General features: G+C 36.4%; 1 long non-coding RNA gene across 1 annotated transcript; it reads right to left on the bottom strand.

Annotated features, from left to right (window-relative positions):
- Positions 1–5,472: 5,472 nt before the first annotated feature.
- Positions 5,473–9,268, bottom strand: LOC139500038 (uncharacterized). The gene is made up of 3 exons (XR_011658292.1): positions 8,666–9,268; positions 7,756–7,827; positions 5,473–7,036 (listed from the first exon to the last, which is right to left on the bottom strand). It is a non-coding gene; the product is annotated as an uncharacterized lncRNA (long non-coding RNA).
- Positions 9,269–27,657: the final 18,389 nt, after the last annotated feature.

Genomic DNA, 27,657 nt, shown 5'->3' with positions numbered 1-27,657 from the left:
TTTCAATATTAAATGGTTATCATTATTTTGAAAATTAAAGTAACAGCCAAAGTTACAATAAGCCAAAATGTGTGATGTAAATTTTAATTAAAGAAATTATCCTTGGATAACCATTTAGAAGCCAAAATATATCTATTTAATCAAAAGGTGTAAAAAATATTTTAAAATAAATGAAAGAAAATAGTCTAAATTAAAAATTGCCAAAAGTTTAAAAAATGCCAAATGGCACAAAAGTACCTGTCTGCTAATGTACTAGCCAGCTGGCCTGAGGGTTATCTGGACTTTAAGGTGCTAGTTCACCGAAACAAATGGCCGCAGTGACCACCAGTCTCTTCCTTTTGGAGTACCAATTTTAGAGTCTCTGATTTGACTAAAGCATGACTTATACAGCCAATAAAAAAAAACCTGACCCAGTTAACAAATTAAAAAGCCCGTCCCCAATTAAAATTTAGATAAAAAGTTAAATACACCCCCAATTTACCTTTTAAAAACATCCCCAAAAGATAAACACTTCTGCAATTAAAAATTGGATAAAAAGTTAAAAACATCTCCAATTAAAATTTGGATAAAAATTAAAAACATCCCCAAAAGATAAAAACTTCTGCAAATAAATTTGGATAAAAGTTAAAAACATCCCCAATTAAAATATGGATAAAAATTTAAAACATTCCCAATTAAAATTTGGATAAAAATTAAAAACATCCCCAATTAAAATATGGATAAAAATTTAAAACATCCCCAATTAAAATTTGGATAAAATTAAAAACATCCCAAATTAAAATATGGATAAAAATTTAAAACATTCCCGATTAAAATTTGGATAAAAAATTAAAAACATCCCCAATTAAAATATGGATAAAAATTTAAAACATTCCCGATTAAAATTTGGATAAAAAGTTAAAAACATCCCCAATTAAAATATGGATAAAAATTTAAAACATTCCCGATTAAAATTTGGATAAAAAGTTAAAAACATCCCCAATTAAAATATGGATAAAAATTTAAAACATCCCCGATTAAAATTTGGATAAAAATAAAAATTAAAAAAAATAAAATCGAACTGAGTGATCGAGCTCACTCAGTTCATGCATGGTACAAAGGAAAGGATTAGACCACGACTCGGTCGCTGTCTGACCCTTGGTCTGACCAAGTCAACAGACTTGGTCACGGTCCAACTGAATGATCTATCTCACTCAGTTCATATCAGTATTAGCAGATACTTGATATGTATGGTGGGGACGTTACTATACCTAAATGGAAGGTATAGTATCTGTGAACCCGCAACACAGATGGCGACTTAACTTCCCATACATGTAATCAAGTATCCAATGCTATTACTGATATGTTATGTTTATAAAATAACTACTGAAAAACCTACCACAATAATTAAAATAAAAACATTGCATCCAAGTTTCCTGTGGTAAGAAGTGATTTTTTTTTTATTAAAGTACAAATGTACTCAGTAGTCCAATTTTAGTTGGTTTCCTTGAAGGTTTTCAAAAGGATCCAAGAATATGTCACTGTTTGGGTAAATACAATGCGACAGTAACTCAACAATAGAGTAAAACCAAAAGAAAGCTATGAAAATGTCAAAGTACAGTCTTTCACTAATGCAATATGGTTCTTCTTTTTGACTTGCAAGTCTTTGCATGAAAAATGACACATTTATGTCATACAAATGCTAGTCAGATTACCTCCACATAGCTTTGAAATAACTATCAAATGTTGATTATTGTCTAATGATAATGTACCTTCATTTTAAAGGTATACTGTGCACAAAACATAACAGGTCACAATATTCTTGATCCAAGGTTACACAAGAGTCAGATGACAGACAGTGTCATTACTATATACTAGTAGTACAAGTTAGTAGGTACTTATTTCTTGATGTAGGTGTTAAAAGGTCACTGTAAGCTATTTCCACTTTGCTTTGTTTCAAACACTGACAGGAGTACAGATGCTGTTTTTGAAAAGTTTAAAAGAGGCTAGGATGTAAAATGATGTATGTCAATGTAGAATGTCTTAGTGACCCATTTTGTATTTTGCTTGTAATTGGTATAATAAAGCATATGCTTACAGACTTGATTTGACTGTTGGAAATTAACCATGAAATGTTAGATACATACACCCTTCACACTACTACTGCCTTCTAAGACTGATAAAAACCACATATGATGAGAATGAACTACAAACTTAACAGCAAATATACAGAAGAAACATTAGAACAAGAAATTTATAAAAGACTGGAAAGCAAATTTTCTCAGAATGAAAGAAACATTAATCAGGTGTTAAGTGTGTTGATCACTGCATCTATAACTGTAAGATAATGCTGCTAAAATTGATGAAAAGCTGCAACCCTATCTAGTCACTGAGAAGTGCTACACTGTTAATTTATAAGCAGCACATAATCAGTAACAAGAAAGGCTGTTAACTTGTTAATTTTTGACAGCAGTACTTTAAGAAGTTAAAATGTTTACTCCAGATTTTTTAAGAAAATAAGAACTACACAAGAGAAAAAAGAAAACTGCACTTCCATTAGACCAGTACATCAAGTCCTTATAAAGAAATTAACATTCTCTCCCCAACTACTTTACATACAACTCTCAATATTACCCTCATCTACTCAATTTTCCTTTTTCTCCCTATAGAACATATATCCATACATACCACTCTCATTATTTACCCTCATCCTCCCTCAATTTCTCTCTTATCCATATCAACCTTAACCACCTATGTTAGCCTACTCTGTATGTTAAATATCCCCATGAAAATGTGTTAGTTGATGAAAAGATTTTAATCATGAAGTACCAGGCATGGAAGAATGAAAAAAATCAATACTGAAAAGAAGATCTAAACTTTTCAACATAAACATTATTTTTTTTTAATATTGAGCCAATTTGGAGTTGTAGTTTTTATTTCAATATTAAATGGTTATCATTATTTTGAAAATTAAGGTAACAGCCAAAGTTACAATAAGCCAAAATGTGTTTTGTAAATTTTAATAAAAGAAATTATCCTTGGATAACCATTTTGAAGCCAAAATATATATATTTAATCAAAAGGTGTAAAAAATATTTTAAAATAAATGAAAGAAAATAGTCTAAATTAAAAATTGCCAAAAGTTTAAAAAATGCCAAATGGTACAAAAGTACCTGTCTGCTAATGTACTAGCCAGCTGGCCTGAGGGTTATCTGGACTTTAAGGTGCTAGTTCACCGAAACAAATAGCCGCAGTGACCACCAGTCTCTTCCTTTTGGAGTACCAATTTTAGAGTCTCTGATTTGACTAAAGCATGACTTATACAGCCAATATAAAAAAAACCTGACCCAGTTAACAAATTAAAAAGCCCATCCCCAATTAAAATTTAGATAAAAAGTTAAATACATCCCCAATTAAAATATGGATAAAAATTTAAAACATCCCCAATTAAAATTTGGATAAAAATAAAAACATCCCCAAAAGATAAAAACTTCCGCAATTAAATTTGGATAAAAGTTAAAAACATCCCCAATTAAAATATGGATAAAAATTAAAAACATTCCCAATTAAAATTTGGATAAAAATTAAAAACATCCCCAATTAAAATATGGATAAAAATTTAAAACATCCCTAATTAAAATTTGGATAAAAATTAAAAACATCCCCAATTAAAATATGGATAAAAATTTAAAACATCCCCTATTAAAATTTGGATAAAATTAAAAACATCCTGAATTAAAATATGGATAAAAATTTAAAACATTCCCGATTAAAATTTGGATAAAAAGTTAAAAACATCCCCAATTAAAATATGGATAAAAATTTAAAACATTACCGATTAAAATTTGGATAAAAAGTTAAAAACATCCCCAATTAAAATATGGATAAAAATTTAAAACATTCCCGATTAAAATTTGGATAAAAAGTTAAAAACATCCCCAATTAAAATATGGATAAAAATTTAAAACATCCCCGATTAAAATTTGGATAAAAAGTTAAAAACATCCCCAATTAAAATATGGATAAAAATTTAAAACATTCCCGATTAAAATTTGGATAAAAAGTTAAAAACATCCCCAATTAAAATATGGATAAAAATTTAAAACATCCCCGATTAAAATTTGGATAAAAATAAAAATGAAAAAAAATAAAATCGAACTGAGTGATCGAGCTCACTCAGTTCATGCATGGTACAAAGGAAAGGATTAGACCACGACTCGGTCGCTGTCTGACCCTTGGTCTGACCAAGTCAACAGACTTGGTCACGGTCCAACTGAATGATCTATCTCACTCAGTTTATATCAGTATTAGCAGATACTTGATATGTATGGTGGGGACGTTACTATACCTAAATGGAAGGTATAGTATCTGTGAACCCGCAACACAGATGGCGACTTAACTTCCCATACATGTAATCAAGTATCCAATGCTATTACTGATATGTTATGTTTATAAAATAACTACTGAAAAACCTACCACAATATTTAAAATAAAAACATTGCATCCAAGTTTCCTGTGGTAAGAAGTGAAATATTTTTTTTTATTAAAGTACAAATGTACTCAGTAGTCCAGTTTAAGTTGGTTTCAAAAGGATCCAGGAATATGTCACCGTTTGGGTAAATACAATGTGACAGTAACTCAACAATAGAGTAAAACCAAAAGAAAGCTATGAAAATGTCAAAGTACAGTCTTTCCCAATAAACGATTATGGTATCTAATGCAATATGGTTCTTTTTCCCTTGCAAGTCTTTGCATGAAAAATGACACATTTATGTCATACAAATGCTAGTCAGATTACCTCCACATAGCTTTGAAATAACTATCAAATGTTGATTATTGTCTAATGATAATGTACCTTCATTTTAAAGGTATACTGTGCACAAAACATAACGGGTCACAGTATTCTTGATCCAAGGTTACACAAGAGTCATATGACAGACAGTGTTATTACTATATACTAGTAGTACAAGTTAGTAGGTACTTATTTCATGATGTAGGTGTTAAAAGGTCACTGTAAGCAAGTTTTAAAAGGGGCCAATATAAGAAAACATGATACAATTTCAAATGCAAAAACCATTATGTCCTGATCTATGAAAAAAAAAACAAGGGAAAAAACAATTTGAAATGATTACCATTGAATTAAAAGTGAACCTCAAAATCAACAGGAATCACCATACCCCAAAACATAATTCAGCAGATGGAGAGTTGTCTCATTGGCACTCATACCACATCTTCTTATATCTATAGAATCACTATACACTAAAATATTATTCTGAAGGAATCAATATACCCAGAAATATTATTACAAGCCAACCAGTCTCTTTAGTATGTATTGCTACTAAATGTTGTGTACCAAGCAGATACATAGCAAATACCAGCTTTTAGTCTTGTGTGGTCTGTCTGACCCAGCCAGGGATGAAAACTCAAAATAACTGAAACAAGCTTATTTTTAAAAAGCTGTTCTAAATATCATTTTAAAGAAACGAAAAAAGGTCAAATTAATGTTATTTATTAAAATGAGAAACGTAGCAATCACCTTGTATAATACTGTTACCTAAGATATAAAAATATGGTAGTATTGAAAAAAACATACACCCTGCTTTAAAAAAACCTCCTACATATTGCATGGAAGAATCATAGGTGTTTAATTGTTACAGAAATTTCAACTTTACAATCTATTCCACTTGAAAAAAGTAAAACAAATAATAATATATTACATTTTTTTGTGACTACTAAACATACAAGTAAAACAATATTAGCATTCTATAAAATATACCATTCTTTTAAAACTATTTGACATTTCTTTTAAACTATTGCAAAAGAATTCACTGGCTAAAATCATAAGGAGCAACATTCAATTTCATGGGCAGGGTGTTAGATATTGTTTTAAAGCTAAGAAAATGTTTTACAAAATCACAAGATTTACCATTAAATTCAAAAACAAGTTAAAAAATCTTTTCTACAAAAAATAAGAGTTGTCTCCCATTTGCATAAGCCTTATCATGAAATACTGTTAACAAAAGTACCTACAAATATGGGAGATAACTTACATAACTTAAAAATGCAGTCATGATTGTGAGGAAGGGGCGTTTAATATCAGATAAAATTGAGAATGGAAACACTTTGGAGATGATGACATCACGATGACGTAAATATAATTTGAAATCACCATGTCAGACCAAACCACTTAATGCATTATCTAGACTTATGTTTACAAGCTGATTTTATTCAGAGCTCTAAATAATACTGTCATCTTACTTTATTTACATCTAATATAGCATATCTAACATAAAATATATAACAATTATAAGTAACCAATACATTCTAATTTATTGCAGGCCTTCCATGCAGTGAACAAACTAGCTCATATGAAGAGATAAGCATTGTAAGCAGTGTATTCCCTCCCCTTAACCATAAATCTCAGCCTGCTAGTTTCCATTCCTCACAACTTATGTTCAGTTTGTTAAATTCAAAAACAAGTTAAAATCTTTTTATAAAGAAATTAAGAGTTGTCTCCTATTTGCATTAGCCTTATCACGAAATACTGTTACCAAACGTACCTTCAAATATGGGAAATAACTCATTAAACTCTAGGAGTAGTTATCTGGAATTATCTGTAGTGATTTGGATGAAGAGTTGTCTCATGGTCAACAATTTCACATCTTCTTATATTTATTTACTCATAATAGGACAGTAGGAAGTTAGAACAGGAGTAAAACAATATGCCCCCAACTAAAAGGGCATAAAAATAAATTTTAACCAATGGCAGCTGGTTGTTCTCACAAGTCACATCAAAGTCTTACATTAAACACCTAGTACATGTATTGATTGAGACTATTTAGAGGGAACTGTAGGCCTATGAAATCGAAAGTAATCAACATATCTGGTTTAAAAGAATAAATCTTTACAACTGGCTCTCCCCCTCTTTCTATCTCTCACCGTAAACATAATTGCATTATTACATATTTTTTTGTCAATAAGTGTTTCCAAGTTCCTCAGATCAACAGAATCCATTCTTCTGCTTCAGTTGATATTTAAATTAACAAGCACGCTTTCTCTACAAATAGAAAATAAAATTTCAGTCAAAACATGTAAACTAAAATTCACAAAAAAGTATATATAATGTTGATGTCAGAAGATATTTACATTTTATCCATATATTGGGTAACCAGGAGACAGAGGCTGAAGAAATTCTTCATATAAAGCAGTTCAGAATTAAATCAAATCTTATGGCATCTTAAGTATGAAATGCCACCATTGTACTTACATTTTGCTTCAGATTTGTTTAAAATAAACATGTCAATTTTTTCAGGCACCATGGATTAAAATTTTTCATTCAACCAAAAATCTGATGGATAAGGACAATACACTTTCAAACTAGTTTAACCCTGCCACACTCTGTATGTGCCTGTTATTCAGTGGTTAATGTTTGTTGCTGTTTAACATATTTGTTTTGTTCATTATGTTGGACATGAATTAGGCAGTTTGTTTTCTCGACTGAATTTTTTTACAATTTTCATTTTTTGGCCCACTTATAGCTAACATAACATGTATGTGATATGGGTTTTACTCATTTTTGAAGGCAGAATTGTGACCTATAGCTGTTAATTTATATGTCATTTGGTTTCTTGGAGTTTTACAAATTGCAATCATACCACATCTTCATATTTCTTTATGTAATTAGGTATTGTATTATTATAGAAGCAATAAACTAGAATTGTTCATTATCTTTAATGTTACCTTGAAACAAGGATTTGTTGCCGTCAACATACATACCTTAAAGTTGGTATTATTTTACATCCAGGTCCTACTTTCCTTAGATTTTACTTCAATAAATATCCAGGATAACTGAAAAAAATAATTGAATGTGATGGTAGTAAAAACACTTATTGAAGGCCGTATGTTGACCAATAGTTGGCAACTTCAATATCTTTTAGTCTCTGGTGTCTCATTGGCAATTATACCACATTTTATTTCGATATTTATACATGTATATGAAATTTAGTCAATGTTATCAACGTCTAATCATAGCAGTTAATACAGATAAATAAGATATACTATTGCTTAAGTGACATATAGGTCCATGAATGGGCCAGGTGTAAATATCAAATTGCTATGAATATACATGTAATTGTTTAGACGTATATGATGATACACAAATATTATTGCAATATATATATATAAACCTATAGATGCTATCTAATCAATACATCTTTCTATAATAGGAAGCAATTATTTTTTAAATTCAAATATAAGAAGAGCAGTTTGAACACCGGAAAGAGAGAGAGGAAGATATATAGAAAGAGAAAGAGAGTGAGAGAGAATAGTGTGGTGAGTTTTCAATACATTGAATTTTATTTTAGTATAGTAAATACAGCATTTTCATTTATAACATGTATAATATTAAATGTAAAGTATTTACATATGTAATACGTATTTTTGTCATAACTGTTAATTGTGACCTGTGGAACAGGAACTGTACCCTTGCTTCTCTTTCAGGAGCAATGTTTTTAAAATTATCTATTTTATTGGGTTAATTACTCAATCTGGTGTTCTGGTTAGTGTCAGATTTCTCCCTTAGAAATTTCTCCCTTTTCTACACTAAAATGCAAACTTGTACATCAAAATCATAGCTGCTGAAATGAAATGACTAGACATCTACTACATGTACCTAATGCATATTTACCTTGTCTTTCGAATGTTAAAGCTTCATGCAGACCCAGTTGTAATGTTCCTCATCTGGGAGATTAATCAGTATATAATCATTCTTCCTTTTTACAAGGATAGGTTGTTGGCATATCTCTCAATCCCAAACCTGAAGAACCAGAGAATGTTTACTCAAGCTTTATTTCATTTAGATCAATTGCAGACCAAGGCTGAAGAGACAAATCTACCAAAAATTTCATATCAGAGTTTTCTTCTCCTAGACATCCTTTGAAGGCTGATGACCATCATCCAGCGGGCTATTTAACCCATAACTGGGGCAAGGTTGATGAGTGTAGGGATGTCCGCATGTCGATCAGCCTACACACTTTATCTCTAGGGACCTTGCTACTCCGAGATCCTCTACAGTAAAGCCTAGGACACTAGATCCTAGTTACCATGTGCTGTCACGGGGAGGCACTGTAGAAGTCTTGTTAGTGTAGAGGCTATGTACTGGAAGGAAAGACTTACGCACTCAGCTTTCTTTTCACCTATGAATATAAGCTATCCAGCGGCAGTGTAAGAGTCTATGACTCCCAACCACACTAGACGCATACACAAACCTGTGGTAACACCACCAGCACACAAAAAAAAAGGGGTCATTATTTCAAATTTAGAAAAAAGAAGGTTCATTTATTTAAATTAAGAAAAAGAAATTGTTATTTATTCAAATTTAAAAAAAAAAAAAATTGTTATTTATTCAAATTTTAAAAAAGAAATGGTTATTTATTCAAATCTAATAAAAAGTAGGGTTTATTTATTTATATATTTTAAAAAAGGAAGAATTATTTATTTAAATTTTTAAAAAGGAAGGTTTATTTATTTAAATTTAGAAAAAGGAATGGTTATTTATCTAAAAACTAGAAAAGGAATTGTTATTTATTTAAAATCCAGAAAAGAAAGTGTTATTTATTTTAATTTAGAAAAGAAAGTGTTATTTTTTTTAAATCTAGAAAAGAAAGTGTTATGTATTTAAATTCAAAAACGAAAGTGTTCATTATTTTGAAATTTATAATGCATTTCATCCAAAAGTACAGGGTTATTTGTACTTCACAAACTTTAAAGCAACTAAACAGTATCAGAACAGTGTGAAATTACAACACCAACAAATTACTTACTTCCCCTCCTTACCCAGCAACTCTCTATTACACTAGGCCATGGAGTAGCCCTTCCCAACCTCCAAATAGACTGGACTCTCATGGGTTAACCCTCCCCTACCCCAAGCCCTTAAAAACAAGTCCCTGGATTTCCATGGGGTAATCCTCCCTGACCCAAAAACCATTAAAAACAAGTCCCTGACTCCCATGGGGTAACCCTCCCCGACCCAAAGCCCTTAAAAACAAGTCCCTGGATTTCCATGGGGTAATCCTCCCTGACCCAAAAACCATTAAAAACAAGTCCCTGACTCCCATGGGGTAACCCTCCCCGACCCAAAGCCCTTAAAAACAAGTCCCTGGATTTCCATGGGGTAACCCTCCCTGACCAAAAAACCCTAAAAATAAGTCCCTGGATTTCCCATGGGGTAACACTCCCAGACCCCCAATCCCTTAAAAACAAGTCCCTGGACTTCCATGGGGTAACCCTTCCCGACCCCCATCCCTTAAAAACAAGTCCCTGCATGGACTCCCATGGGTTAACCCTCCCTGACCCCCGATCCCTTAAAAACAAGTCCTTGGACTCCCATTGGTTAACCCTCCCCAATCCCCATCCCTTAAAAACAAGATCCTGGACTCCCCTGGGGTAATCCTCCCCGACCCCTAATCCCATAAAAACAAGTGCCTGGACTCCCATGTGGTAACCCTTAGTGCCTGGACTCCCATGTGGTAACCCTCCCTGACCCCCAAGCCCTTAAAAACAAGTCCCTTGACCCCCATGGGATAACCCTCCCCGACCCCCATGCCCTTAAAAATAAGTCCCTGGACTTGTTTTGGGTTAACTATCCCCTACCCTGTTGCCCTTAAATACAAGTGTCTGGAGTCTCACTCTCCCTTTCATCCGACCCCTAGGCTTCTCCTCCAAGACCTCTGAGTTCTTAAATTCCAGTTCCTGGATGTTGCCTTATTCCACCCAAGCTGCTCCAAAGCTCAGTCCCAGGTCAACTATATATAAAGCTGTTGCTATGTGGGTCGAGGGGATAATTAAAGAAAACGAAGAAGAAAACATCAGCAAGCCAGTATAACCTTTACCTTTTATTCTATCCATATTGTGATTGGGTATGGTGATTGGGTATAGTGATGGGGTATGGTGATGAGGTATAGTGATTGGGTTTGGTGATGGGGTATAGTGATGGGGTATAGTGATGGGGTATGGTGATGGGGTATGGTGATTGGGTTTCATGTCTAGTTTATAGGTAATGTTCTACTGACTTGCTAGTGTTCAATTTTTAAACAATTTAAAAAAAAAGTAAGTAATGTATTCATGTTGCAATCAGACGCTATAATATTGTTAAATTCAAGTTGTTGGAAGTCCAAATCTCAGTGAAACATTAAAATTTTCAAACTAATTTAGTTATTGTGAGCTAAACTTTGATATCTAAATTTAGGAAATGGAATGGTTATTAAAAATTTTATTCAAATTTAGAAAAAATTAACAGTTATTTATTTTAATTCAGAAAAAGATAATTACTTTAAAATTCAAAATATTTAAAAGGAAAATTCCCGTAAAAATAATGTATCGGCCATTACTTCCATCGCGACATAATTCGATTCGGCCTTTCCATGAAAATAATGTATCCATTACTTCCATCACGACATAATTCGATTCGGCCTTCCCATGAAAATAATGTATCCATTACTTCCATCACGACATAATTCACCTCCGCCTTCCCATGAAAATAATGTATCCATTACTTCCATCACGACATAATTCGACTCCCCGTTCCCATGAAAATAATGTATCCATTACTTCCATCACGACATAATTCGACTCCGCCTTCCCTTGAAAATAATGTATCCATTACTTCCATCACGACATAATTCAACGCCGCCTTCCCATGAAAATAATGTATCCATTACTTCCATCACGACATAATTCAACGCCGCCTTCCCATGAAAATAATGTATCCATTACTTCCATCACGACATAATTCAACTCCGCCTTCCCATGAAAATAATGTATCCATTACTTCCATCACGACATAATTCGACGCCGCCTTCCCATGAAAATAATGTATCCATTTCTTCCATCACGACATAATTCGACGCCGCCTTCCCATGAAAATAATGTATCCATTACTTCCATCACGACATAGTTCGACGCCGCCTTCCCATGAAAATAATGTATCCATTACTTCCATCACGACATAGTTAGACTCCGCTTTCCCATGAAAATAATGTATCCATTACTTCCATCACGACATAATTCAACGCTGCCTTCCCATGAAAATAATGTATCCATTACTTCCATCACGACATAATTCAACGCCGCCTTCCCATGAAAATAATGTATCCATTACTTCCATCACGACATAATTCGACGCCGCCCTTCCATGAAAATAATGTATCCATTACTTCCATCACGACATAATTCGACTCCGCCTTCCCATGAAAATAATGTATCCATTACTTCCATCACGACATAATTCGACTCCGCCTTCCCATGAAAATAATGTATCCATTACTTCCATCACGACATAATTCAACGCCGCCTTCCCGTGAAAATAATGTATCCATTACTTCCATCACGACATAATTCGACTCCGCCTTCCCATGAAAATAATGTATCCATTACTTCCATCACGACATAATTCGACTCCGCCTTCCCATGAAAATAATGTATCCATTACTTCCATCACGACATAATTCGATTCGGCCTTCCCATGAAAATAATGTATCCATTACTTCCATCACGACATAATTCACCTCCGCCTTCCCATGAAAATAATGTATCCATTACTTCCATCACGACATAATTCGACTCCCCGTTCCCATGAAAATAATGTATCCATTACTTCCATCACGACATAATTCGACTCCGCCTTCCCTTGAAAATAATGTATCCATTACTTCCATCACGACATAATTCACACCGCCTTCCCATGAAAATAATGTATCCATTACTTCCATCACGACATAATTCAACGCCGCCTTCCCATGAAAATAATGTATCCATTACTTCCATCACGACATAATTCAACTCCGCCTTCCCATGAAAATAATGTATCCATTACTTCCATCACGACATAATTCGACGCCGCCTTCCCATGAAAATAATGTATCCATTTCTTCCATCACGACATAATTCGACGCCGCCTTCCCATGAAAATAATGTATCCATTACTTCCATCACGACATAGTTCGACGCCGCCTTCCCATGAAAATAATGTATCCATTACTTCCATCACGACATAGTTAGACTCCGCTTTCCCATGAAAATAATGTATCCATTACTTCCATCACGACATAATTCAACGCTGCCTTCCCATGAAAATAATGTATCCATTACTTCCATCACGACATAATTCAACGCCGCCTTCCCATGAAAATAATGTATCCATTACTTCCATCACGACATAATTCGACGCCGCCTTCCCATGAAAATAATGTATCCATTACTTCCATCACGACATAATTCGACTCCGCCTTCCCATGAAAATAATGTATCCATTACTTCCATCACGACATAATTCGACTCCGCCTTCCCATGAAAATAATGTATCCATTACTTCCATCACGACATAATTCGACGCCGCCTTCCCGTGAAAATAATGTATCCATTACTTCCATCACGACATAATTCGACTCCGCCTTCCCATGAAAATAATGTATCCATTACTTCCATCACGACATAATTCGACTCCGCCTTCCCATGAAAATAATGTATCCATTACTTCCATCACGACATAATTCGACGCCGCCTTCCCATGAAAATAATGTATCCATTACTTCCATCACGACATAATTCGACTCCGCCTTCCCATGAAAATAATGTATCCATTACTTCCATCACGACATAATTCGACTCCGCCTTCCCATGAAAATAATGTATCCATTACTTCCATCACGACATAATTCGACTCCGCCTTCCCATGAAAATAATGTATCCATTACTTCCATCACGACATAATTCAACGCCGCCTTCCCGTGAAAATAATGTATCCATTACTTCCATCACGACATAATTCGACTCCGCCTTCCCATGAAAATAATGTATCCATTACTTCCATCACGACATAATTCGACTCCGCCTTCCCATGAAAATAATGTATCCATTACTTCCATCACGACATAATTCGACGCCGCCTTCCCATGAAAATAATGTATCCATTACTTCCATCACGACATACTTCGACTCCGCCTTCCCATGAAAATAATGTATCCATTACTTCCATCACGACATAATTCAACGCCGCCTTCCCATGAAAATAATGTATCCATTACTTCCATCACGACATAATTCGACTCCGCCTTCCCATGAAAATAATGTATCCATTACTTCCATCACGACATAATTCGACTCCGCCTTCCCATGAAAATAATGTATCCATTACTTCCATCACAACATAATTCGACTCCGCCTTCCCATGAAAATAATGTATCCATTACTTCCATCACGACATAATTCGACGCCGCCTTCCCATGAAAATAATGTATCCATTACTTCCATCACGACATAATTCGACGCCGCCTTCCCATGAAAATAATGTATCCATTACTTCCATCACGACATAATTAGACTCCGCCTCCCATGAAAATTATGTATCCATTACTTCCATCACGACATAATTCAACGCCGCCTTCCCATGAAAATAATGTATCCATTACTTCCATCACGACATAATTAGACTCTGCCTTCCCATGAAAATAATGTATCCATTACTTCCATCACGACATAATTCAACGCCGCCTTCCCATGAAAATAATGTATCCATTACTTCCATCCTGACATAATTCGACTCCACCTTCCCATGAAAATAATGTATCCATTACTTCCATCACGACATAATTCGACTCCGCCTTCCCATGAAAATAATGTATCCATTACTTCCATCACGACATAATTCGACTCCGCCTTCCCATGAAAATAATGTATCCATTACTTCCATCACGACATAATTCGACTCCGCCTTCCCATGAAAATAATGTATCCATTACTTCCATCACGACATAATTCGACTCCGCCTTCCCATGAAAATAATGTATCCATTACTTCCATCACGACATAATTCGACTCCGCCTTCCTATGAAAATAATGTATCCATTACTTCCATCACGACATAATTCAAAGCTGCCTTCCCATGAAAATAATGTATCCATTACTTCCATCACGACATCATTCGATTGGCCTTCCCATGAAAATAATGTATCCATTACTTCCATCACGACATAATTCGACTCCGCCTTCCCATGAAAATAATGTTTCCATTACTTCCATCACGACATAATTCGACTCCGCCTTCCAATGAAAATAATGTATCCATTACTTCCATCACGACATAATTCAACGCCGCCTTCCCATGAAAATAATGTATCCATTACTTCCATCACGACATAATTCAACGCTGCCTTCCCATGAAATCAATGTATCCATTACTTCCATCACGACATAATTCAATGCCCCCTTCCCATGAAAATAATGTATCCATTACTTCCATCACGACATAATTCGACTCCGCCTTCCCATGAAAATAATGTATCCATTACTTCCATCACGACATAATTCGACTCCGCCTTCCCATGAAAATAATGTATCCATTACTTCCATCACGACATAATTCGACTCCGCCTTCCAATGAAAATAATATATCCATTACTTCCATCACGACATAATTCAACGCTGCCTTCCCATGAAAAAAATGTATCCATTACTTCCATCACGACTCTGCCTTCCCATGAAAATAATGTATCCATTACTTCCATCACGACATAATTCGACTCCGCCTTCCCATGAAAATAATGTATCCATTACTTCCATCACGACATAGTTTGACTCCGCCTTCCAATGAAAATAATGTATCCATTACTTCCATCACGACATAATTCGACTCCGCCTTCCCATGAAAATAATGTATCCATTACTTCCATCACGACATAATTCGACGCCGCCTTCCCATGAAAATAATGTATCCATTACTTCCATCACGACATAATTCAACGCCGCCTTCCCATGAAAATAATGTATCCATTACTTCCATCACGACATAATTCGACTCCACCTTCCCATGAAAATAATGTATCCATTACTTCCATCACGACATAATTCAACGCCGCCTTCCCATGAAAATAATGTATCCATTACTTCCATCACGACATAATTCGACTCCGCCTTCCCATGAAAATAATGTATCCATTACTTCCATCACGACTCTGCCTTCCCATGAAAATAATGTATCCATTACTTCCATCACGACATAATTCGATTCGGCCTTCCCATGAAAATAATGTATCCATTACTTCCATCACGACATAATTCGATTCGGCCTTCCCATGAAAATAATGTATCCATTACTTCCATCACGACATAATTCGATTCGGCCTTCCCATGAAAATAATGTATCCATTACTTCCATCACGACATAATTCGACTCCGCCTTCCCATGAAAATAATGTATCCATTACTTCCATCACGACATAATTCGACTCCGCCTTCCCATGAAAATAATGTATCCATTACTTCCATCACGACATAATTCGACTCCGCCTTCCCATGAAAATAATGTATCCATTACTTCCATCACGACATAATTCGACTCCGCCTTCCCATGAAAATAATGTATCCATTACTTCCATCACGACATAATTCGACGCCGCCTTCCCATGAAAATAATGTATCCATTACTTCCATCACGACATAATTCGACTCCGCCTTCCCATGAAAATAATGTATCCATTACTTCCATCACGACATAATTCGACTCCGCCTTCCCATGAAAATAATGTATCCATTACTTCCATCACGACATAATTCGACTCCGCCTTCCCATGAAAATAATGTATCCATTACTTCCATCACGACATAATTCGACTCCGCCTTCCCATGAAAATAATGTATCCATTACTTCCATCACGACATAATTCGACTCCGCCTTCCCATGAAAATAATGTATCCATTACTTCCATCACGACATAATTCGACGCCGCCTTCCCATGAAAATAATGTATCCATTACTTCCATCACGACATAATTCGACTCCGCCTTCCCATGAAAATAATGTATCCATTACTTCCATCACGACATAATTCAACGCCGCATTCCCATGAAAATAATGTATCCATTACTTCCATCACGACATAATTCGACTCCGCCTTCCCATGAAAATAATGTATCCATTACTTCCATCACGACATAATTCACCTCCGCCTTCCCATGAAAATAATGTATCCATTACTTCCATCACGACATAATTCAACGCCGCCTTCCCATGAAAATAATGTATCCATTACTTCCATCACGACATAATTAGACTCTGCCTTCCCATGAAAATAATGTATCCATTACTTCCATCACGACATAATTCAACGCCGCCTTCCCATGAAAATAATGTATCCATTACTTCCATCCTGACATAATTCGACTCCACCTTCCCATGAAAATAATGTATCCATTACTTCCATCACGACATAATTCGACTCCGCCTTCCCATGAAAATAATGTATCCATTACTTCCATCACGACATAATTCGACTCCGCCTTCCCATGAAAATAATGTATCCATTACTTCCATCACGACATAATTCGACTCCGCCTTCCCATGAAAATAATGTATCCATTACTTCCATCACGACATAATTCGACTCCGCCTTCCTATGAAAATAATGTATCCATTACTTCCATCACGACATAATTCAAAGCTGCCTTCCCATGAAAATAATGTATCCATTACTTCCATCACGACATCATTCGATTGGCCTTCCCATGAAAATAATGTATCCATTACTTCCATCACGACATAATTCGACTCCGCCTTCCCATGAAAATAATGTTTCCATTACTTCCATCACGACATAATTCGACTCCGCCTTCCAATGAAAATAATGTATCCATTACTTCCATCACGACATAATTCAACGCCGCCTTCCCATGAAAATAATGTATCCATTACTTCCATCACGACATAGTTCGACTCCGCCTTCCCATGAAAATAATGTATCCATTACTTCCATCACGACATAATTCGACTCCGCCTTCCCATGAAAATAATGTATCCATTACTTCCATCACGACATAATTCGATTCGGCCTTCCCATGAAAATAATGTATCCATTACTTCCATCACGACATAATTCGATTCGGCCTTCCCATGAAAATAATGTATCCATTACTTCCATCACGACATAATTCGATTCGGCCTTCCCATGAAAATAATGTATCCATTACTTCCATCACGACATAATTCGACTCCGCCTTCCCATGAAAATAATGTATCCATTACTTCCATCACGACATAATTCAACGCCGCATTCCCATGAAAATAATGTATCCATTACTTCCATCACGACATAATTCGACTCCGCCTTCCCATGAAAATAATGTATCCATTACTTCCATCACGACATAATTCGACTCCGCCTTCCCATGAAAATAATGTATCCATTACTTCCATCACGACATAATTCGACTCCGCCTTCCCATGAAAATAATGTATCCATTACTTCCATCACGACATAATTCGACTCCGCCTTCCCATGAAAATAATATATCCATTACTTCCATCACGACATAATTCAACGCTGCCTTCCCATGAAAATAATGTATCCATTACTTCCATCACGACATAATTCGACTCCGCCTTCCCATGAAAATAATGTATCCATTACTTCCATCACGACATAATTCGACTCCGCCTTCCCATGAAAATAATGTATCCATTACTTCCATCACGACATAATTCGACTCCGCCTTCCCATGAAAATAATGTATCCATTACTTCCATCACGACATAATTCGACTCCGCCTTCCCATGAAAATAATGTATCCATTACTTCCATCACGACATAATTCGACGCCGCCTTCCCATGAAAATAATGTATCCATTACTTCCATCACGACATAATTCGACTCCGCCTTCCCATGAAAATAATGTATCCATTACTTCCATCACGACATAATTCAACGCCGCCTTCCCATGAAAATAATGTATCCATTACTTCCATCACGACATAATTCGACTCCGCCTTCCCATGAAAATAATGTATCCATTACTTCCATCACGACATAATTCGACTCCGCCTTCCCATGAAAATAATGTATCCATTACTTCCATCACGACATAATTCGACTCCGCCTTCCAATGAAAATAATATATCCATTACTTCCATCACGACATAATTCAACGCTGCCTTCCCATGAAAAAAATGTATCCATTACTTCCATCACGACTCTGCCTTCCCATGAAAATAATGTATCCATTACTTCCATCACGACATAATTCGACTCCGCCTTCCCATGAAAATAATGTATCCATTACTTCCATCACGACATAGTTTGACTCCGCCTTCCAATGAAAATAATGTATCCATTACTTCCATCACGACATAATTCGACTCCGCCTTCCCATGAAAATAATGTATCCATTACTTCCATCACGACATAATTCGACGCCGCCTTCCCATGAAAATAATGTATCCATTACTTCCATCACGACATAATTCAACGCCGCCTTCCCATGAAAATAATGTATCCATTACTTCCATCACGACATAATTCGACTCCACCTTCCCATGAAAATAATGTATCCATTACTTCCATCACGACATAATTCAACGCCGCCTTCCCATGAAAATAATGTATCCATTACTTCCATCACGACATAATTCGACTCCGCCTTCCCATGAAAATAATGTATCCATTACTTCCATCTTGACATAATTCACCTCCGCCTTCCCATGAAAATAATGTATCCATTACTTCCATCACGACATAATTCAACGCCGCCTTCCCATGAAAATAATGTATCCATTACTTCCATCACGACATAATTCAACTCCGCCTTCCCATGAAAATAATGTATCCATTACTTCCATCACGACATAATTCACCTCTGCCTTCCCATGAAAATAATGTATCCATTACTTCCATCACGACATAATTCAACGCCGCCTTCCCATGAAAATAATGTATCCATTACTTCCATCACGACATAATTAGACTCTGCCTTCCCATGAAAATAATGTATCCATTACTTCCATCACGACATAATTCAACGCCGCCTTCCCATGAAAATAATGTATCCATTACTTCCATCCTGACATAATTCGACTCCACCTTCCCATGAAAATAATGTATCCATTACTTCCATCACGACATAATTCGACTCCGCCTTCCCATGAAAATAATGTATCCATTACTTCCATCACGACATAATTCGACTCCGCCTTCCCATGAAAATAATGTATCCATTACTTCCATCACGACATAATTCGACTCCGCCTTCCCATGAAAATAATGTATCCATTACTTCCATCACGACATAATTCGACTCCGCCTTCCTATGAAAATAATGTATCCATTACTTCCATCACGACATAATTCAAAGCTGCCTTCCCATGAAAATAATGTATCCATTACTTCCATCACGACATCATTCGATTGGCCTTCCCATGAAAATAATGTATCCATTACTTCCATCACGACATAATTCGACTCCGCCTTCCCATGAAAATAATGTTTCCATTACTTCCATCACGACATAATTCGACTCCGCCTTCCAATGAAAATAATGTATCCATTACTTCCATCACGACATAATTTAATGCCGCCTTCCCATGAAAATAATGTATCCATTACTTCCATCACGACATAGTTCGACTCCGCCTTCCCATGAAAATAATGTATCCATTACTTCCATCACGACATAATTCGACTCCGCCTTCCCATGAAAATAATGTATCCATTACTTCCATCACGACATAATTCGACTCCGCCTTCCCATGAAAATAATATATCCATTACTTCCATCACGACATAATTCAACGCTGCCTTCCCATGAAAATAATGTATCCATTACTTCCATCACGACATAATTCGACTCCGCCTTCCCATGAAAATAATGTATCCATTACTTCCATCACGACATAATTCGACTCCGCCTTCCCATGAAAATAATGTATCCATTACTTCCATCACGACATAATTCGACTCCGCCTTCCCATGAAAATAATGTATCCATTACTTCCATCACGACATAATTCGACTCCGCCTTCCCATGAAAATAATGTATCCATTACTTCCATCACGACATAATTCGACGCCGCCTTCCCATGAAAATAATGTATCCATTACTTCCATCACGACATAATTCGACTCCGCCTTCCCATGAAAATAATGTATCCATTACTTCCATCACGACATAATTCAACGCCGCCTTCCCATGAAAATAATGTATCCATTACTTCCATCACGACATAATTCGACTCCGCCTTCCCATGAAAATAATGTATCCATTACTTCCATCACGACATAATTCGACTCCGCCTTCCCATGAAAATAATGTATCCATTACTTCCATCACGACATAATTCGACTCCGCCTTCCAATGAAAATAATATATCCATTACTTCCATCACGACATAATTCAACGCTGCCTTCCCATGAAAAAAATGTATCCATTACTTCCATCACGACTCTGCCTTCCCATGAAAATAATGTATCCATTACTTCCATCACGACATAATTCGACTCCGCCTTCCCATGAAAATAATGTATCCATTACTTCCATCACGACATAGTTTGACTCCGCCTTCCAATGAAAATAATGTATCCATTACTTCCATCACGACATAATTCGACTCCGCCTTCCCATGAAAATAATGTATCCATTACTTCCATCACGACATAATTCGACGCCGCCTTCCCATGAAAATAATGTATCCATTACTTCCATCACGACATAATTCAACGCCGCCTTCCCATGAAAATAATGTATCCATTACTTCCATCACGACATAATTCGACTCCACCTTCCCATGAAAATAATGTATCCATTACTTCCATCACGACATAATTCAACGCCGCCTTCCCATGAAAATAATGTATCCATTACTTCCATCACGACATAATTCGACTCCGCCTTCCCATGAAAATAATGTATCCATTACTTCCATCTTGACATAATTCACCTCCGCCTTCCCATGAAAATAATGTATCCATTACTTCCATCACGACATAATTCAACGCCGCCTTCCCATGAAAATAATGTATCCATTACTTCCATCACGACATAATTCAACTCCGCCTTCCCATGAAAATAATGTATCCATTACTTCCATCACGACATAATTCACCTCTGCCTTCCCATGAAAATAATGTATCCATTACTTCCATCACGACATAATTCAACGCCGCCTTCCCATGAAAATAATGTATCCATTACTTCCATCACGACATAATTAGACTCTGCCTTCCCATGAAAATAATGTATCCATTACTTCCATCACGACATAATTCAACGCCGCCTTCCCATGAAAATAATGTATCCATTACTTCCATCCTGACATAATTCGACTCCACCTTCCCATGAAAATAATGTATCCATTACTTCCATCACGACATAATTCGACTCCGCCTTCCCATGAAAATAATGTATCCATTACTTCCATCACGACATAATTCGACTCCGCCTTCCCATGAAAATAATGTATCCATTACTTCCATCACGACATAATTCGACTCCGCCTTCCCATGAAAATAATGTATCCATTACTTCCATCACGACATAATTCGACTCCGCCTTCCTATGAAAATAATGTATCCATTACTTCCATCACGACATAATTCAAAGCTGCCTTCCCATGAAAATAATGTATCCATTACTTCCATCACGACATCATTCGATTGGCCTTCCCATGAAAATAATGTATCCATTACGACATAATTCGACTCCGCCTTCCCATGAAAATAATGTTTCCATTACTTCCATCACGACATAATTCGACTCCGCCTTCCAATGAAAATAATGTATCCATTACTTCCATCACGACATAATTTAATGCCGCCTTCCCATGAAAATAATGTATCCATTACTTCCATCACGACATAGTTCGACTCCGCCTTCCCATGAAAATAATGTATCCATTACTTCCATCACGACATAATTCGACTCCGCCTTCCCATGAAAATAATGTATCCATTACTTCCATCACGACATAATTCGATTCGGCCTTCCCATGAAAATAATGTATCCATTACTTCCATCACGACATAATTCGATTCGGCCTTCCCATGAAAATAATGTATCCATTACTTCCATCACGACATAATTCGATTCGGCCTTCCCATGAAAATAATGTATCCATTACTTCCATCACGACATAATTCGACTCCGCCTTCCCATGAAAATAATGTATCCATTACTTCCATCACGACATAATTCGACTCCGCCTTCCCATGAAAATAATGTATCCATTACTTCCATCACGACATAATTCGACTCCGCCTTCCAATGAAAATAATATATCCATTACTTCCATCACGACATAATTCAACGCTGCCTTCCCATGAAAATAATGTATCCATTACTTCCATCACGACATAATTCGATTCGGCCTTCCCATGAAAATAATGTATCCATTACTTCCATCACGACATAATTCGACTCCGCCTTCCCATGAAAATAATGTATCCATTACTTCCATCACGACATAATTCGACTCCGCCTTCCCATGAAAATAATGTATCCATTACTTCCATCACGACATAATTCGACTCCGCCTTCCAATGAAAATAATATATCCATTACTTCCATCACGACATAATTCAACGCTGCCTTCCCATGAAAATAATGTATCCATTACTTCCATCACGACTCTGCCTTCCCATGAAAATAATGTATCCATTACTTCCATCACGACATAATTCGACTCCGCCTTCCCATGAAAATAATGTATCCATTACTTCCATCACGACATAGTTCGACTCCGCCTTCCCATGAAAATAATGTATCCATTACTTCCATCACGACATAATTCGACTCCGCCTTCCCATGAAAATAATGTATCCATTTCTTCCATCACGACATAATTCGACGCCGCCTTCCCATGAAAATAATGTATCCATTACTTCCATCACAACATAATTCGACGCCGCCTTCCCATGAAAATAATGTATCCATTACTTCCATCACGACATAATTCGACTCCGCCTTCCCATGAAAATAATGTATCCATTACTTCCATCACGACATAATTCAACGCCGCCTTCCCATGAAAATAATGTATCCATTACTTCCATCACGACATAATTCGACTCCGCCTTCCCATGAAAATAATGTATCCATTACTTCCATCACGACTCTGCCTTCCCATGAAAATAATGTATCCATTACTTCCATCACGACATAATTCGACTCCGCCTTCCCATGAAAATAATGTATCCATTACTTCCATCACGACATAGTTCGACTCCGCCTTCCCATGAAAATAATGTATCCATTACTTCCATCACGACATAATTCGACTCCGCCTTCCCATGAAAATAATGTATCCATTACTTCCATCACGACATAATTCGACTCCGCCTTCCCATGAAAATAATGCATCCATTACTTCCATCTTGACATAATTCACCTCCGCCTTCCCATGAAAATAATGTATCCATTACTTCCATCACGACATAATTCAACGCCGCCTTCCCATGAAAATAATGTATCCATTACTTCCATCACGACATAATTCGACTCCGCCTTCCCATGAAAATAATGTATCCATTACTTCCATCACGACATAATTCACCTCCGCCTTCCCATGAAAATAATGTATCCATTACTTCCATCACGACATAATTCAACGCCGCCTTCCCATGAAAATAATGTATCCATTACTTCCATCACGACATAATTAGACTCTGCCTTCCCATGAAAATAATGTATCCATTACTTCCATCACGACATAATTCAACGCCGCCTTCCCATGAAAATAATGTATCCATTACTTCCATCCTGACATAATTCGACTCCACCTTCCCATGAAAATAATGTATCCATTACTTCCATCACGACATAATTCGACTCCGCCTTCCCATGAAAATAATGTATCCATTACTTCCATCACGACATAATTCGACTCCGCCTTCCCATGAAAATAATGTATCCATTACTTCCATCACGACATAATTCGACTCCGCCTTCCCATGAAAATAATGTATCCATTACTTCCATCACGACATAATTCAACTCCGCCTTCCTATGAAAATAATGTATCCATTATTTCCATCACGACATAATTCAACGCTGCCTTCCCATGAAAATAATGTATCCATTACTTCCATCACGACATCATTCGATTGGCCTTCCCATGAAAATAATGTATCCATTACTTCCATCACGACATAATTCGACTCCGCCTTCCCATGAAAATAATGTTTCCATTACTTCCATCACGACATAATTCGACTCCGCCTTCCCATGAAAATAATGTATCCATTACTTCCATCACGATATAATTCAACGCCGCCTTCCCATGAAAATAATGTATCCATTACTTCCATCACGACATAATTCAACGCCGCCTTCCCATGAAAATAATGTATCCATTACTTCCATCACGACATAATTCGACTCCGCCTTCCCATGAAAATAATGTATCCATTACTTCCATCACGACATAATTCGATTCGGCCTTCCCATGAAAATAATGTATCCATTACTTCCATCACGACATAATTCGATTCGGCCTTCCCATGAAAATAATGTATCCATTACTTCCATCACGACATAATTCGATTCGGCCTTCCCATGAAAATAATGTATCCATTACTTCCATCACGACATAATTCGACTCCGCCTTCCCATGAAAATAATGTATCCATTACTTCCATCACGACATAATTCGACTCCGCCTTCCCATGAAAATAATGTATCCATTACTTCCATCACGACATAATTCGACTCCGCCTTCCCATGAAAATAATGTATCCATTACTTCCATCACGACATAAATCGACTCCGCCTTCCCATGAAAATAATGTATCCATTACTTCCATCACGACATAATTCGACGCCGCCTTCCCATGAAAATAATGTATCCATTACTTCCATCACGACATAATTCGACTCCGCCTTCCCATGAAAATAATGTATCCATTACTTCCATCACGACATAATTCAACGCCGCCTTCCCATGAAAATAATGTATCCATTACTTCCATCACGACATAATTCGACTCCGCCTTCCCATGAAAATAATGTATCCATTACTTCCATCACGACATAATTCGACTCCGCCTTCCCATGAAAATAATGTATCCATTACTTCCATCACGACATAATTCGACTCCGCCTTCCAATGAAAATAATATATCCATTACTTCCATCACGACATAATTCAACGCTGCCTTCCCATGAAAAAAATGTATCCATTACTTCCATCACGACTCTGCCTTCCCATGAAAATAATGTATCCATTACTTCCATCACGACATAATTCGACTCCCCCTTCCCATGAAAATAATGTATCCATTACTTCCATCACGACATAATTCAACGCCGCCTTCCCATGAAAATAATGTATCCATTACTTCCATCACGACATAATTCAACTCCGCCTTCCCATGAAAATAATGTATCCATTACTTCCATCACGACATAATTCACCTCCGCCTTCCCATGAAAATAATGTATCCATTACTTCCATCACGACATAATTCAACGCCGCCTTCCCATGAAAATAATGTATCCATTACTTCCATCACGACATAATTAGACTCTGCCTTCCCATGAAAATAATGTATCCATTACTTCCATCACGACATAATTCAACGCCGCCTTCCCATGAAAATAATGTATCCATTACTTCCATCCTGACATAATTCGACTCCACCTTCCCATGAAAATAATGTATCCATTACTTCCATCACGACATAATTCGACTCCGCCTTCCCATGAAAATAATGTATCCATTACTTCCATCACGACATAATTCGACTCCGCCTTCCCATGAAAATAATGTATCCATTACTTCCATCACGACATAATTCGACTCCGCCTTCCCATGAAAATAATGTATCCATTACTTCCATCACGACATAATTCGACTCCGCCTTCCTATGAAAATAATGTATCCATTACTTCCATCACGACATAATTCAAAGCTGCCTTCCCATGAAAATAATGTATCCATTACTTCCATCACGACATCATTCGATTGGCCTTCCCATGAAAATAATGTATCCATTACTTCCATCACGACATAATTCGACTCCGCCTTCCCATGAAAATAATGTTTCCATTACTTCCATCACGACATAATTCGACTCCGCCTTCCAATGAAAATAATGTATCCATTACTTCCATCACGACATAATTCAACGCCGCCTTCCCATGAAAATAATGTATCCATTACTTCCATCACGACATAGTTCGACTCCGCCTTCCCATGAAAATAATGTATCCATTACTTCCATCACGACATAATTCGATTCGGCCTTCCCATGAAAATAATGTATCCATTACTTCCATCACGACATAATTCGATTCGGCCTTCCCATGAAAATAATGTATCCATTACTTCCATCACGACATAATTCGATTCGGCCTTCCCATGAAAATAATGTATCCATTACTTCCATCACGACATAATTCGATTCGGCCTTCCCATGAAAATAATGTATCCATTACTTCCATCACGACATAATTCGACTCCGCCTTCCCATGAAAATAATGTATCCATTACTTCCATCACGACATAATTCGACTCCGCCTTCCCATGAAAATAATGTATCCATTACTTCCATCACGACATAATTCGACTCCGCCTTCCCATGAAAATAATGTATCCATTACTTCCATCACGACATAATTCGACTCCGCCTTCCCATGAAAATAATGTATCCATTACTTCCATCACGACATAATTCGACGCCGCCTTCCCATGAAAATAATGTATCCATTACTTCCATCACGACATAATTCGACTCCGCCTTCCCATGAAAATAATGTATCCATTACTTCCATCACGACATAATTCAACGCCGCATTCCCATGAAAATAATGTATCCATTACTTCCATCACGACATAATTCGACTCCGCCTTCCCATGAAAATAA

This window comes from Mytilus edulis, chromosome 13, assembly GCF_963676685.1.
Source record: "Mytilus edulis chromosome 13, xbMytEdul2.2, whole genome shotgun sequence".
In the NCBI taxonomy this organism is placed as follows: Eukaryota; Metazoa; Mollusca; class Bivalvia; order Mytilida; family Mytilidae; genus Mytilus; species Mytilus edulis.
Note: the sequence above shows the minus strand (reverse complement) of the source record. Positions and strands in the feature narration are given on the sequence as shown.